General features: G+C 44.5%; 1 protein-coding gene across 10 annotated transcripts in view; it reads right to left on the bottom strand.

Annotated features, from left to right (window-relative positions):
* Nucleotides 1–12,150, bottom strand: part of Myt1l (myelin transcription factor 1 like) — a 291,243-nt gene that overhangs the window by 177,871 nt on the left and 101,222 nt on the right. For all 10 annotated transcript variants that reach the window (XM_032907573.1, XM_032907576.1, XM_032907574.1 and 7 more), the window contains exon 2: nucleotides 11,763–11,898. The gene's annotated coding sequence lies outside the window, so the exon portion shown is untranslated. The remainder of the gene's footprint in view (nucleotides 1–11,762; nucleotides 11,899–12,150) is intronic.

Here is a 12,150-nt window from a genome sequence, read left to right as displayed (position 1 = left end):
TTCATTTAAGTTGGGAATCCAACATTTTCTGGAGAACTGAGAATATAATTTTTTTAAAAAATCATTTGGCCTCCTTTTAAATAAAATTATAAATGTAATATTTTAAAGAAAGTAGTATGATACATGATAGTCAGTGGAATCGTGAGCTGCGAATCTTTGCTACAGGCTGGTTATTGGGTCAGTTACCTGAACATCTAAAGTAGAAGCATTTGTACTGAGGGACAGGGTATGTTACTTTACCCATCATTATGTCAATGTGAAGTCTGTCAGCGAGTTACTGGTTCCTATTACATTTCTAAAGTTTCTCCTGCTGATACCATTGCTTTAGTCACCAGTGTGCTTAGAATCAGAAAAGAAGAACAAAGAAGATAAAAAGTCTTGGTAAAGAATAGTGACATGTTTTAGGCTGGCCTATGTGTCAGCTGTGCACTACACACACACACACACACACACACACACACACACACACACACACACACACACCTGAAAATACCTGAGGTTTGGCCCTCCCACAGTCTCACATAGTAGGTGAATAGAAATCATCTCTTGGTGAATGATTGGTCGTCTTCTGATTACGTTATTTTTTCATTTAGTTGGGTTTAGAGAAAGGTGAGAACTGAACTTCATGGCCTAAATTTACAATCGGAAGATGGTGGAGACTGTGAAGTTGCTATACTCAGGATCACCTGCAGCCAGCCTAAAGCCCCGTGTCTTCTCCCCTAGTGAGTTCAGATATGCAGTGGGGTGGGGGGATAGGTCTGTTGACCCTGGTCATTAGAATGCCTCTAGAGTGTGGCTCAATGCACTGTAGGGTAATTTGAACCTGGATATGAACTAACTATTCTACATACAAAGATATCCCTTGTTATTTTTCAAACTAATGCACACCAGAAAGACCTCTGTCAAGGCTCCACCTAACTCTGGGCAGGAGGAGTGAGGAGAGAGGAGAGAGTGAGAGAGAGGAGGAGGAGAGAGGAGGGGAGGGAGAGAGGAGGAGAGAGGAGGAGGAGAGGGAGTGAGGAGGAGGGAGTGAGGAGAGGGAGGAGGAGGAGAGGAGGAGAGAGGAGGAGGAGAGGAGGAGGAGGAGGAGGAGAGGAGGGAGGAGAGGAGAGAGGAGGAGAGAGAGAGGAGTGAGAGAGAGTGGAGAGAGGGAGGAGGAGAGAGGAGGAGGAGTGAGAGAGGAGGAGGAGGAGGAGAGAGTGAGGAGGAGAGAGTAAGGAGGAGAGAGTGAGGGAGGAGGAGGAGGAGGAGGAGAGAGTGAGGAGGGAGGAGTGAGGAGTGGGGAGGAGGAGGAGAGAGAGTGAGGAGAGAGGAGTGAGGAGTGAGAGAGGAGGAGGAGGAGTGAGTGAGAGAGTGAGGAGAGAGTGAGGAGAGAGAGGGAGTGAGAGAGAGAGGAGTGAGTGAGTGAGGAGTGAGAGAGTGAGTGATTACTGCATTGTCTTAGTACCTCCCATTTGTTCATCTGTTGACCATGTGTATCTGGGCTCTGTTCTGTGTTTACATACTCTGGCTTCCTTGGAGGTTTTCTAAAGAGTTGGGATTTCCACATATCTCTGTTACATAGTTTAAGCAGAATTTTCTCTTCTTTTAAGTAGCTTAAACTTCAGTGTATTTCCTGCCTCAGCCTTGTGAGTTCTGGGATTATACTCATGCGATACCACATCTGACTTAGCAGATAGTTTAAAGTCAGAACTCTGCAGTTCAGGTGTCTGTAGCCAATTCTGGTTGTTTACCCAGCACATACAGACCTTTGAACTCAAGGCTCTGTAGCTGTGAAAGGTTCTTTCTGCAGGTATTTGTACTGAAGCCGTCATGAAGAAATTGTGTAGTGCAGCTCCTCTTGGCACTTCTGCCTCACTAATGAAGCCAGTGTCGGAGGTAGAGTTTTGTTTTTGAGGCCATGGGTAGCCTTGTGAGCTTGGGAGAAAACACTGAAAGTGGTACCCAACTAAAAGATAATCTATCTGATTTAGGTCACATTTGAGTATTATTTTGGTACTTCAACTGGTAATGCCACAAATTTTAAACTTTATTAGTAAATTTTAGTTACATTATTTTCTTCCAGAAACCCTGTTCTGATACATTCTCTTTGATGAAAGATAAATTAGAACAGAAATCACCATGAAATTGCTCATTATTTTCTTATGGGTTCTTGGCATAAATGCAGAAAGGGCTTTGGCACTCAAGTCAGGGCCTGACTCAGCTTCAGCACTCTAGGCCTCCCTCCCTCCATTGTTTCAGGCCAATGGCCTGCATCTCTATTCCCAGCTCCCAGCTGCCACCCCTGCTCTGTTAGCTCCTGCCAGCCTAGGCTCTGTTCTCAGGTCAGCTGTCCCTGTCTTATCATGTCTTCACCCTAACTTGAAATTCCCCCTCCTTCTTCTTTTTTTTTTTTCCGGAGCTGAGGACCGAGCCCAGGGCCTTGTGCTTGCTAGGCAAGCGCTCTACCGCTGAGCTACATCCCCAACCCCTTCCCTCTCCTTCTTGAATTCTCTCCTCTGGATCACTCTTTGGAGTCCTCTCCTTGTATCCACCATTTTGGCCTCTTAATGTTGTCTCCATAACCCTCTAGCTGACCTGACACCTGCACACAGGCTGGAAGGGAATGTTTGATCCTGGATTCCAGCCTATTCTCTCTGAAGCTTTGACTCTCTGCTCACCCGAACCTCACAGATAGTCTCTGTGTGGTCCCTGACACCTTCCTTGAGAATTTTAGCTCCTAGTTTAGAGTGATTGTTGCCAAACCACCCTCTCAACAGTCCACATGATTTCTATCTCCACTCCAACGGCCTTTCCAAAGCCTGGATCCCTTGACTCCTCTGCCCCCAATCCCTGCCTACTATAATACCACGTTTGTCACCACAGACTCAAGGTTCTGCCAGGGCTCTACCTTCCTAGTTTCTTTGCTTTCTACTTCCCACACCTTGACCTCAACAAGTCTTTGAACAACCATGTGGGGGCTAATGCTTTGTGCAGTGAATCTGCTACCTTCTTGCTGGCCTTCAGTATCTCATCTTGGTCATACCAGTTTTCAGTCATGGTAGAGTCATTGTAATAGCCTGTGAACTCCCTGGCATGTTGTTATTAGTTTCCTCCCAAGAAGTACAACCCTAAATTTTATGTGCCTTCATTACGTTGAGGCAAGAAGATACTAGAAGACTATGCCCTACTCACATGAGTCTCTGGTGCCTCCTGGTAGCCATGTGTTTGCATGAATCCCCTTTGCTGCCCTCCTGCCTGGCTTTCCCTAAGATACACTCAAGCCTTGTTCTTTTCCTCAATGTCTGCAGAGACTGTTGTATCCCCAGTGACAGCAATAGTTTCTGCAGGGCTGGAGCATAGAATCCTGCTTCTGTGAGTGGTGGCCCTCTGCTGCTGAAGAACACTTCTTGTCTACTCCTTCCTCACTTTCTCATCACGCTGGCTCCTCAGGAGTCATACTAGGTAGTAGTTAAGAACAGGGCCTCCAGAGCTGGAGTTCCATCCCAAGCCTAGCTCTGTACTAACCTATGTCCTTGAGATTTCCTCTGCTGTACAGTCATCATGACTGCCATCATTCCAGGTGCATGAGGGTCATGTGACATAACATGCATGGTCCAGGCTCTTAGTGTGGTAGCATTTTTGCTGGTAATCTCTTAAACCTCTCTACCATTAGCTTATTTTCTATCATTTCTTGGGTATGCTGTGGAACTGTTCTAAGCCTCACACAGCACAGCTTCACTTCTCTTCCATGTGCAGTGAGGGAGGTCACCCATCCTAGCCCTTTTCTTTCCTCAAATAGCAGGCTTTCTGTTTAGTACTGGCTGACCCAGGCTCCAGTGATGTGCTCAGGCCATGGGTTAGCCTTTGTCCCAGCCTGGAAGAAGGCTCACAAAGGGTGTCTCTTGCTCTGCATATTGCCAACCCCCATGAACATGCGTGCGCGCGCGCGCGCGCGCGCACACATACACACACGTCAGCAAAATATACATAGAAGCCTACACCAAGTCATTCAGTGCCCTGCTATGTTTGTGGTATAGGGATTGAAGATGTGAGTTATGAATATGTGTGCAATAAACATCAAAGCCAAAATCAACTGGGAAAGAAGAGAGTTTATTTGAGTTATAGGTTAACTCATCGTGAAGTCAAGGCAGAAACTCCAAGCAGGAATCTGAAGGCAGGAACTGAAGTAGACACCAGAAAGGACTGCTGACTACATATAGGCTTGCTTCGAGCTTCATACTCAGCTACCTTTCTTATATATCCCAGGCCCACCTATTCAAGGAGTGTCACTACCCACAATGTACTTGGCCCTTCTACATCAATCAACAATCAAGAAAATATCCCAATAGACATATGGCAACAGGCCAATCTGATGGAAGCAGTTCTTCAGTTGATGGTTCCTCTTGCCAGCTGACTAATGGTTTAGGTCAAATTGACCACTTAAGGTACTTAAAACAGAGAGGAAGACACAGGCTATCATTTTGGAGAACAGAGACTGATTCGTTCTTCATTGTGCTTTATATTTATATCTTTCTGGGAAAAGAATGAATACTGCATAACAGGAGCATGTTAAGCCTCTTCCTCTTGTACCCAGAGAGGAGAGAGACCAGGTGATGGATCCATCTAGCCTCTTCCTCCTGAACTCACATTGGCATCACAGGCTGCTCTCTCTTTAGAAGGGGCTGGTGTCTGTAGTTACTTTAAAAATACTTCAGCTTTCACTGAGGACTCTGTCTTCCTGGCCCTCTACCCCCTCCCTCTATTTTGGGACCAGGCTCCATTATCACTGAGCAGAGTGACATTCACAGCAGGTACAAGCGACACATGGGGATTCGCTGGATCGGTTGCACTAATTGGATATCTGTGCTTGCCAGGCGGATGGCACAAGTAGGAGGTGTTTGAACACGTGAGCACAGGGTGCTGCTTACAGTCCATCACTATGTAGTAAAGAGAGTTGGCAGTTCGAGTGCAAGGTATCTGATAACACAGAGAAGCCAGTTCCAGACTAGAGGAATGAAGCCCATGGTAAGAAAACCTGTGAGGAGTAAAGGAAAGTGACTTGCCTTCCACACTCTTGCCCTGTAAAATTTAGGTAAGAAGCTGCCATTAGCACTAATGAGAGTTAGGCATGGGACTCTCCTATGAAATGATGGGAGATGAGCCTCATCCCTCACTCTGTGGAATATGTGGGCTTGGAAGCAGGCTTCCAGTGAACCAGGCAGCATTGCATGAATGTAACTTGCCCTCCAAAGTAGTGAAGCAGCAGGCTTTGGCCCAGTAGCTTGCTGGGTTGAGGGCCTGGGACAGGTTCCCACAGAGTGATACATGGAAAATGTTGTGCACAAGAGCTGAGTAATTTACAGATCATCCTCAGAACCACCCACCAGCTCACAAAACACCGTGTTGGAATAGACCCTATGCTGTGGAATGATTTCACCTATGCTTCCTCGTGAGGCTCTGCAAGGGCAGAGCAGCATATTAAAGATGTCTGGGAATGACTTGTATCCACTCTGACAGGAATGCACCATGCATGCACAGACTCCATTGCCTCTCCCCAAGCCAGTGCTGTAATTCTCCTCAAGTATCCTGGCTCATTCTGCGGGAGCATCCTGTCTCTGTGCCCTCCCCCATGTGTTTGGAATGTGTAGCTCTATGTGAGAGCCCGTTTTCTCAGAGGGCCAGCTCTCTCTGTGCATTGCATGGAGATCACTATACCATTGCACTCTACCTCAGCATTCTCTTCAGGCGTGTCCCTGTCTCCTGTCTAGGGAACACATCACTACCTGAGTGGGACTCTTTCTTACTCCACAGTGCTGCTTTCAGCTGGTGTCTTTGGGGTGCTTTAATTATGCCAGTCTGCAGAGTTTCTCTGCAAATATTCAGTGAATATTAACATGATCATTACTTCTAAGGAAGAACACAGACATGCATATTATAATGCCCTGCCGATATCTGAAGCGAGGCTATGCAGAGGAATCTCTTCCCTCTGAGGGAGCCTCTTCATTCCCTTCCCCTGTGGCCTTCCTCTTCCCTTGTAAACACTCACAAATAAAGGTGTCTTTAAAATTCCAAGTGACAATACACAAATCTCTATATCCTGTAGAGTTTTGTGTAACATCACATCTTGAAATGATTGGTTAGGTTCATATAATCGAACTCATTAAAATCTCATACTGTCTCATGAGATAAATGCAGCACAATTTCTTAGCCAGTCTCCCATGGATGAATGTTTATGTTATTTCCCCAAACCCTGCTCTTACCAGTAAAACTTCAATAAAAGTCACAAACACAGTCACACTTCTACTTGGCTTACCATGTGACAAGTGCCACTTAAACTCATCCAACCCTTCCAATAGCCCTCAGAGATATAATTGCAGTAGTGTTCAGGACAGTCATACAGAAGCAGAAGTTGAGTATCTGCAGTGAACACAGAAAGCATCAAGATGGACGGTGTCTCCAGCCTGCAGGCTTTATGCATGCAGCAGCTGAGGTGGCGTGGCTATGCAGGGCAGGCTTTCCCTGGGTTTGGTGCTAATTCTCTTGAGTGTGGTGGCCAGGAAAGGGATGGGCCAGCTCAACACAGTTACCTCAGATGGTAGTCTAGACAGGGACATCTGAATAGCCTTTGGTGGTAACAGGGTCCTGAGACATCAGCATAGTCTCTGGCTGTCACAGACAGGGCCCCCGGCAGCAGCCTGGCCCATGGCCTCAGGTGATAGTACAGGCCACTCAGATCATCATGTGCCCCCAGGTAGCATGGCCCTCAGATAGTCACATGGTCTCGTGTGGCAGCCCAGACCACAGATACCCACTTGGCCTTTGGTGGTAACTTGGGCCACAGACAGCAACACAGCACCCAGTTGCAACAGGACCACAGACCTAGACATAGCCACTGGTGACAGCCCAGGCCAGGACCTCAGAATGGCTTCCTCATCTCCACCTGTTCCTCACTGCTGTCTAGATTCCAGTCCCACCTTTCTCCAGGGTGTATGAATCCCTTGGCTTCACTTTCTCTTCCATCTCTCCACCGTGTCCTCCATCTTCATTGTGGTGGTGCCCACAGCAAGTGCCTGGGATGTCTTTCTTCTGGCCTGACCACTGTGGGCTGGCCGGGCCATGGGCACATGTTTTTAATTTTGGACAGAACTTTCAAAGGGTCAGTTTGGTTCCCGTATAAAGGGAACCATTGGAAAGAAACAAGATGACTTAACTGAAAGACCCTAATGTGGAATTTGCTATTTCAGCAGGCTATGCTTCTCTAGAACTACTAATAACAGTTGATCCCTGGTAGAAAGATGGTACCCAATCTTTCTGTCAAAAAAATTAAGATCCAAGAAGAGTACAGTTAGTGTAAACTCTTATTAGGGAGAGAATATGAAAACAGTAAACAAGTCAGTATTTAGCTCAACTACTAGGAAGCAATTTCCCAGCAGGACAGGTTTCTTCCCACCACAGATTTTTGCAGTAACGCACTCACTCTTCTTTGTTCTTTATATTACTTATTCCTCCTCACACAGACATTTAATTTTGTTTATGCATGAGTTTCTTTCCAGGCTCACACAAGTTTCCTGAGGATCTAGGTGATAGGCGCTCCATTCCACAGGACACTCATGTGGTTGACTTCCACTCACTCAGCAAGACCTCTCTGTTGGTCATCTGTCATCTATGGTGTTAATTCTCTAAATCCTCCTCCAGCATGTGGCTCTATGAGTTCCCATCCATCACCAACATGGATGGGCCCAAGTGCCCCTGCCCACTTCTCAACTTTGCTTCCATCCAAACACCCACAGGCTACAGCTTCACTGTCCTCAGGGAAAAGAAATGAATATTACAGAGGGTCATTTCTATCACACTCCAGGGAGGGACAGGAATGGCAACCTAGTGGTCTACTTTCCAGAAGGCTGGTAGCCCATGACCTTGAAAATGCAAGTCATGAGAAAGGCAACTTTCTAAGATTTTTAAAAATAAATTCCAGAAAATTAAAGCTGAAACAAGTTTATGTATTTTTAACTCTTTGTAATATTTATAACTTATCATTGTAACAAAGTCACAAGAATTCAAATAAAGATTCATTACAAATGAATTATGATGAACAATTGTAAATGACTTAGTGAGGGTCCTGAAAGCAGGATTCAAAATTATAATTATTGGGTTGTTTTCTAGGCCAAAAAAAAATCTTATGAGATTGATGAAGTAGGTACACCCATAATCTTGTTCTTCGGAGGCTGAGGCTGGAGGACTGTTGTAAGTTCAAAGCCAGTTTGGGCTGTGTAGTAAATACCAAGACAGACTAATGAACTACAGTATGAGACTCTGCTTCAAAGAAAACAAATGATAATCCACAAACAAAACTAAACAAGAACCTCTCGATAACAGCCTTGAGGCACACAGTGAGATAGCTGATTTAGCAGCTTCTCTGCAGCTTCCCAAGCTCTGTGCATGCACACACTCCATTGCACATGCACATGGACACATACAGATGACACAGCACACGTGGCTTTGCATAACTTGGTAGAGTGGTTCAGTAGTCAGAGACATGGGTTCAAAGGTAAAATGCCTACCTATGCCTAATCCCGCCTAGGCTATTTCCTCACCTGCAATCTCTAAGTTTGCCCTACTATATACTACTCTGTGTAGTGCTTTGCTCTAATGTAAGTCATGATTATGAATGTAGGTGAGAAGCTATAATTTCCCAGGTTATTTTGAGGAGGAAGTAAGTTAAACAATACATTTAATACTGAGATTGGCACAAGAAGGCATTAATACATGCTTAGCTCTTATTACCTCCTTTTGCAGCTGATTAGACTGAAGTCATCTCACTTGACTTTGGCATAGCCCCGTAAGACCCAACTAAGGCTCTGAAGGAATGGATCTGAGTTAAAGTTTGCTGGAACTACTGTCTTATCAATGGAAAACACCGGTTTATAAATCTGGAACTAAGTCAGAATTTCTCCTGGGCATGTGATCCCAGTTAAAATTGTCACCATTCAGAATGCAGTCCACGTGTGTCTCTAGAAACAGATATTGATTTTATTTTCAGTTGTATTTTTAGCATGGAAATGGGATGGCCAGTGAGCTTTCTACTTGGGAACTGTGCAGTGAATTGGATTTCTTCTGCACCAGCTGCAGGGCATCACAGGTGTTCATAGCTCAGCAATCACAGAGGAAATTGGGACATGAGAGGACAGCAAAAATGCATTGGTCTACATGCAGTTCCACAGCACATTTATGTCTCCTGTAAGAATATGCCCAAAGTTCTTCCATAGAGACGCTAAAAGAAGTTAGCAGCTGTGAGCAGACGAGGCTGGGGACTGTAAGACTGAGAGGTGAGAGACCTTCAAAGTAGTGGGATTGGTGTGTAGACAATATGGCTGCTTAACCGGAAGTGCTGACCCCTCTCCTGACTGAAGTAGGGCTGAAAGAAAAGCACTCGGGGAATCTACAGTAGTGTGCAGTCTGGGTAGACGGAGTAACCAGCAGATGAGAGTAAGGACAGGCCTGTCATTTCTAGGATTGGGAGGGTTCATACATTTTTGGAGAGACTGATTTCTTCTGTGCTATGTCTCAGAAAGATGGACCGAATCTCTGTAACTTCCATTCCATTGCTGAGCTAAGTCGTCGTCCACAGACCTCTTACTGATGTGTTATGATGTGAATGAGTTCCTGATCTAACCAGGAAACAAGTTGAGTCCCACACTCTACATCCCTTTCTGTAGATTGCTCTTTGAGGCCGTAGTCTCCTCTTATTCATTTTTACAACCTAAGAGACAAGAAAGTTCCTGGCACTGTTGCAACCATGAAAACAGGTACAGAGACTGTGAGCACAGGCTTTTACCCCAGCACCTTCACAGAAGCTCTCCAAACCCAGTGTATGCCTTTAGTTAACGTGTGTGTGTGTGTGTGTGTGTGTGTGCGCGTGCGTGCGTGTGCATGCACACATGCGCATGCATGCATGTTTTATTAGATCTCATACAGCCCAGTTTGGCCTAAAAGTCACTATATAGCTAAGGTTGGCCTGAACTGATCCTCCTGCCTCCACCTCTCAAACCCTAGGATTGCAGATGTCTACCAGCCTGCCCACCTTTAGATTATTTTTCTTAAACTTGAAATGGATTTCGATTAATATCTGAAATATAATGGCTTCTTGGAGTTGGTGACAGATGTTCAAACTGGATCTGCAACAACTTCCTTCATTCTTCCATTCAGGCAGGTTTATTTATACCCAGGCTACTCCCAAAGATTATCCTAGGCTCATTACTAAATTAACGGAGCCTTTTGCACTTTGGGTGAGAATAGCAGGTGCCTCCTGTCCCTGAGATTGGTAGGTGTGCAGAGGGGTTGAGTACATGCAGAGTTATAGAACTTCAGCACATGAGAGCTGACAGGTGCCCACCGTTATTCCCTTACCCAGGCTTCTGTTCATGGTTGGTGTTGACTCTGGTCATGAATGATGTCCTATGACCTGGAAACACCTATGTTAGGGAGTCTCTAGTCTATTATAATAAACACTATTCACGCAGTCATAAAGATTCTGTGGAACTTCAACCATCATCAGCACCCACCAAATTATCAGCAGCAAACAGAGTTGTTCAAGAATGAGACAACATCTTCTGGCCAGAATTTGAACAGCTTATTGTTTACCAAGCCAGATTCAAAAAAAAAGGAGGTAATAAAATATAAATATTATTATTTGGGTTGAGAAAAGTAATTAAAGTCATGTTACATGTACAAATTGCAATGTATGAAACTCATCACTAGAAAGAGTGAAAGTGTATATATCCAATTAAGAATCTTAGCCATGTGATTCACTACTCAATGGGATCCTTCGCAAAATCTTGTTTTGCAAAGAACCATTCTAAAATCCACATGGAATCCCAAAAAGCTCCAAGTAACCAATAAACTTATATACTTATACTAATATATATATACATATACATGTATACATACATACATATACATATATACATACATACATACATATATATACATATATATAATATATATAATATATATATATATATATATATATAAAATGGAGAGATGCATTATGACTCTGCCCATACAAAGGCTTTAAGAACCCAAATAGTAGGGACAGGAAGAGGGATGGAGGCTGCTTGTGAGGAAAGGAAGAACTGATGCTTGGTGGGCATCAAGATGAGACGTTTAGATATGTAGAACTCAGAAAATCGATGCCTAAGGCCATATGAGTATGTGAGTATTTTCAGGATCCCTGAGCTATGTGTCTAGACACAGCTAAGATGAACTTTTCTGCTATGATGTACTATTTTATTACAGTTCATTTTCCTGACAGAAGCTCAGCGATAACCTGGAATTCTGTAAAGGGGGCAGCTTGTAGGATCTCATGGCGTTCAGAAAGATCCATCAACAACAAAGGATTGTGACATCCTTTCCTTGCAGTGAGGTCCTAAATACAAACACCCCTTCCTTAAACATGGAAGCCCATGAACAGAACTAAAAATGGAAGCAGATCCAACTTCTCAGGAGTTAGCACCAAGGAGGTGCTGCCTATCTAAGAGGAGTGGACAGTCCTATTAATGGCAAGACACTTCCATTTATCTCCACAGTTGAGAGAACTCCCATGTCCTGGTCTAGCAGCAGGAAGCATGCCTCCAACGTCACACTCTGCTCTGTCATTGAGATTAAAGTTTGCTTTGTTTAACAAATTAAAACCCTCCCTTCACAATCATACTTTATGCTTGTTCAAATGAACAACTTGTAAGGCAGATGTAGAGGCACAGAAAGGCTGGCAGATCAGTTACCTTTACGTGGCTCCTGGAATATCCATATGTCTGTGGGGCCAGCTGGAGTCTTTCTTTTGTTGGCAATGTGAGAGACACAAACACTGGACTGGACTCAGTAACTACATCTTCCCCTCTTCTACCAGATGTGGTCACTCTAGAGAAGAATAGAGAAGCAGGATAATGAGCTGATAGTCACGATAAAACAGTAATCCCACATGAGGGATGCGATTACTAGGACATAGTCACAGTGCTGCTGGCACGGCGTCTGTAATGAGTAGTGAGGTATAACAGGCTAAGCACATAGGCATCCTGTGAGGGGACGATGACACTGCCCCCATATCACAACAGATTTCGGATCAATCATTCTTTATAGAAAAATCCCTTTAGGAATCAAGTTAACTTAACA

The sequence above is a fragment of the Rattus rattus genome, chromosome 7 (assembly GCF_011064425.1).
Source record: "Rattus rattus isolate New Zealand chromosome 7, Rrattus_CSIRO_v1, whole genome shotgun sequence".
Taxonomy (NCBI): Eukaryota; Metazoa; Chordata; class Mammalia; order Rodentia; family Muridae; genus Rattus; species Rattus rattus.
This window is presented reverse-complemented; position numbering and strand designations above follow the sequence as displayed.